This window comes from Schistocerca cancellata, chromosome 5 (assembly GCF_023864275.1).
Source record: "Schistocerca cancellata isolate TAMUIC-IGC-003103 chromosome 5, iqSchCanc2.1, whole genome shotgun sequence".
Taxonomy (NCBI): domain Eukaryota; kingdom Metazoa; phylum Arthropoda; class Insecta; order Orthoptera; family Acrididae; genus Schistocerca; species Schistocerca cancellata.
The window spans coordinates 590,728,540-590,733,565 of NC_064630.1; positions in this window are offsets into that span (position 1 = coordinate 590,728,540).

Below are 5,026 nucleotides of genomic sequence, written 5' to 3' on the forward strand. Positions count from 1 at the left end.
CGTTATCGAGAAACACCACAAAAGCATAGTTTTTGGTTACCAAAACCGAGCCGCAGATTCCAGGAAGGCTATGCATAGCAAATGGTTGAAATTTTTACGATATATTCCTAAGGTACCGTTCTGGAATAACTTTGAAAGATTCCTTTCTGGAATAACTTTGAAAGGTTCATCGATATCTTTATCCATTTCCGAGATACACAGGTTCAAAATTATCTACTTCTGCTCGTAAAATACGTAAGTCAAACCCGATGTGAAGCGAAAACGTAGTTTATAAAGTGATGTAGCACGGAGAAATATGCTATAAAGTGTCTACGTTATCGCCAAAAGGGTTCTGAGAGCCCCATGTTGCAGTACTGAACTACATGCAAAATTTTGGTGTACGTTATATCCGATCTGAGGTGTAAAATTAATTTCACGTTATTTCAATTTCACTTAAGTATCTAGCAAATTTTCCTGACCCATAGCACAAAAGAGGCCAATATTCTCCGGTTTAAAAGATTCTGACTGAAAAGTGGAGTAACAGTTGCCTCATTCTACCTTCCTCAGCACCTTTAAAAATTTCTCCAATAATGTTGGCAAGCGAACATATTCTCGCTTTTTTATATTGTAAGAGAAGGAGCAATGCTAGTGGGAAAGGAACGGAAAAGGAATAAACACTGGAAGATAGTAGCAGAAGTTGTGGTATAGAGAAAGGGAAGGAGACAATGGCAGTGTGAGAGAAAGAGAGGGACACAGTGGTAGTGGGACATGGTTAACAGTGACAGGAAGAGAGGAAGAAGACAATGCTAGTGAGAAAGGAATAAAGAGAAAGAGGTGGAAGTAGGTGCGAGCCGGTGATAATGGGAGACAGAGACTATGGCAGTGTCAGTGAGAAGAGAGAGCAGCAATGGGAAGGAATAGACGAGATAGTAGCAGTAAGAGAGATAGTAGCAGGACGGGACGATGGTGATAGTGGCTGTGAAATGATAGCTAGAGAGACACGAAGACATAATGGCAATGAGTTGGGCTGAATGAATGAGTGAGAATGGGCAAGTGGTAGTGGATGGGCATGATCGACTTACCGCAATGGACCAGTGTGAGTGTTACAATTGGGAGGCTTGTGGAAATAAGAGACGAGGTCCATGTTAAAAAGAACACGAATATGTTCGTACGCCAGAATTTTTGGGAACTTACTTACAGCTGCTGAGGAAGGTAAAATGAGGCAACTGGAGCCATACTTTTCAGTGATATTCTTTTAAACAGGATCATATTCACCTTTTTCCGCTGGTTTAGTAATGATGTTGTTCGTAAGAATTATATAACTGCACCAGTGGTTTAATTATACGCTTTTGGTGTGGGCAATGTACGAGCTGGACTATTAGTTAGGCTCTCTTCAGTGACGTAGGGGTTGGTCGTACACAAGCGTTCTGAAGCCCATGCATTTACTAAAAAACAGATCTTTAGACTATTATATACTGAAAAGCCAAAAAGCTGGTACACCTGCTTAATATCGTGTAGGGTTCTCGCGAGCACGCAGAAGTATTGCAACACGACGTGGTATGGACTCGACTAATGTCTGAAGTAGTGCTGGAGGGAATTGACACCAAAAACCCTGCAAAGCTGTCCATAAATCCATAACAGTACGAGGGGGTGGAGGTCTCCTCTGAACAGCACGTTGCAAGGCATCCAAGATATGCTCAATAAAGTTCATGTCTGGGGAGTTTGGTGGTCAGTGGAAGTTTTTACACTCAGAAAGGTGTTCCTGGAGCCACTCTGTAGCAATTCTGGACGTGTGGGGTATCGCATTTTCCTGCTAGAATTGTCCAAGTCTGTCGAAATGCACAATTGACATGAATGGATGCAGTGATCTGACAGGATGCGTACGTAACTGTCATTTGTCAGAATCGTATCTAGACGTATCAGGCGTGCCATATCCCTCCAACTGCACACGTATCACACCATCACAGAGCCTCCACCAGCTTGAACAGTCACTGCTGAATTCATGAGATCGCCTCCATATCCATACACGTCCATCCGCTCGATACAATTTGAAACGAGACTCCCCCGACCAGGCAACATGTTTCCAGTCATCAGCAGTCCAATGTTGGTGTTGACGGTCTCAGGCGAGGCGTAAAGCTTTGTGTCGTGCAGGCACCAAGAGTACACGAGTGGGCCTTCTGCTCCGAAAGCCCATATCGATGATGTTTCGTTGAATGGTTCGCACGCTGACACTTACTTGTTGATGGCCCAGCATTAAAATCTGCAGCAATTTGCGGATGGGCTGCGATTCTGTCACATTGAAAAATTTTCTTCAGTCGTCGTTGGTCCCGTTCTTGCAGGATCTTTTTCCGGCCACAGTGATGTCGGAGATCTGATGTTTTATCGGATTCCTGATATTCACGGTACACTTGTGAATTAGTTGTACGGGAAAGTCCCCACTTCATCGCTACCTCGGAGATGCTGTGTCCCATCGCTCGTGCACCGACTATCACACCACGTTCAAACTCACTTAAATCTTGAGCAGCAGCAACCGATCTAACAACCGCGCCAGACACTTCTTGTCTTATATAGGCGTCGCCGACTGCAGCGCCGTATCCTGCCTGGTTACATATATCAGTTTCTTTGGCGCTTCAGTGTAATTTAGTAGGCACCTTAGCGAAATAATTTATAAATGATTAACTAATGGATAAAAGTGGTGGTAGTAATCGTGTTACCAAAACAGGTAAGTCGTCATTTAAATCAAATGTTTATCAAAAATGATTGACTCATTAGTGAATGGTGGCCTTACACAATTGCGGATTCAAATAAAAACAAGATAAATTATAATTAATGTAGTTCAGCAGAAGAGTGTTAATTAATTCCCAATGCACATCATCCTTCCGTTTTCATGTTCAGTTCATTTAAGTCGCCAGAGTATAGGCAAGGCTGGCTTTATCTGCTTCAGAATTAGAGTTTACATTCCATTTGCTATGAAATTTTATAAGGGCTAGAAATTTATCTGTCCTACCCATACAAGCAAAGGCTGGACAACGTGTGGGAATTATAATTTTGATGCATATGAAGCAGAAAGCGAGTGCTTGCGCCCATTGTAAATTATCATTTAAATCAAATGTATATTGAAAATGATTCACTCATTAGTGAATGATGGCCTTACACAACTGCGGATTCAAATAAAAACCAAGATAAATTATAATTAATATAATTCAGAAGAGCATCGTAAATGCATACAAAGTTCATTAAATAACCCGTCAATCACGAAATTCGAAAACACACTCTCGAATTCGGACAGCAATGTTTCTCACTCTCAATAACAAAGGTCGTTGTCCTAAATAATCTCTTGTCCATCATAAGCGAGCCTCGATATTAAATGCATCAAAGCACAAGTAGCGTTTGCAAAGTTCGATGAATGGTTTCAGAAACTAAAGGAAACAAGAGTTACGAACAAAATGCCTTTACAGGCCTTCAAAGTTACCAACATAGCTTCAACATGCTTTTGACATCGACTGTAAGGCTGTTGGAAACTGTCAGCAAACACTTCTGGTGGAATCGCTTGAAGCATTGTGGTCGCGCGTTTTGAGATTTCCGCATCGTTACAGGAGATGAAACCTCGTGCTATCAGTACCATCCGGAGACCAAGTAATAGTCAGTAGAATGGTGCTCATCGTCTTCTACATATCCCAAAAAAAAAAAAATCGGCTGACAAAATCCAAGATTAATACGATGTTGATCGCCTTTTTCGACAAGGCCTTGATGTATTCACCCGCTATCAAACCGGGAAACGAATTTGTTTATAGCTTGCTTACAATCAATGGGACAGGCAGAAATGTTTCCAGATGCACTATTAGTACACAAAGATTTCTCTTTTTATTATATGCATTATGATTTGACAACCCAGATGATAGGGAGGAGAGAAAGAAAGCAGACGAGTCGGCAGCAGTTTCACATATATTTCCGCGTTTCTTCGAAAACAGTCAACTTTGCTACTCCATAGGTGCAACAGTGTGTGCCGATGAAATACTTGTATCTTTCTGTGGAAGGTGTAGGTTTAGGATGTATATGCCAAACAACACGGCAAAATATGGCTTAAAAATTCAGTGCTTGACTCATGCTCGTACAAATTACTTATATAATGGGTACATTTATTCCGGAAAAGGCAGCGATGGTCACACCCTTTCAAACTATAAGAAAGGTCACAGTGTTCCCACACTTGGGCTCACATATGTCAGCACGCTAAAAAAGAGATACCACAGCAGTCTTTACCTAATAAGAAACAAGGTTTGAAGACAACTGTTATGGCTTTACAGAAGACGTGTCACTGGTTTCATTTGTACCCAAGAAGTCAAAAGCTGCAGTACTGATTGCTTCTATGCGTCATACAGTAAACAATCAGTAAGCAATGATACTGAATCAGAAAAATATGAGATCATCATGTTTTATAATACGACAAAAGGTGGTGTGGACTGTGTCGACCATAGATGTGCAGCTCATTCGTCAAGTCGCCGGACGAGAAAATGGCCTTTGACCATTTTCTTCATGTCAATGGATGCGATTGTTGTCCGATACAACCCTCAATGTTTATGTCGGATATAACCCGACCGACATGAGAAGACAATTCGACTGACACGTGCTTGCTAGTACGTCTAAACAGATTTACTGCCTAAAACATATACACTCCTGGAAATTGAAATAAGAACACCGTGAATTCATTGTCCCAGGAAGGGGAAACTTTATTGACACATTCATGGGGTCAGATACATCACATGATCACACTGACAGAACCACAGGCACATACACACAGGCAACAGAGCATGCACAATGTCGGCACTAGTACAGTGTATATCCACCTTTCGCAGCAATGCAGGCTGCTATTCTCCCATGGAGACGATCGTAGAGATGCTGGATGTAGTCCTGTGGAACGGCTTGCCATGCCATTTCCACCTGGCGCCTCAGTTGGACCAGCGTTCGTGCTGGACGTGCAGACCGCGTGAGACGACGCTTCATCCAGTCCCAAACATGCTCAATGGGGGACAGATCCGGAGATCTTGCT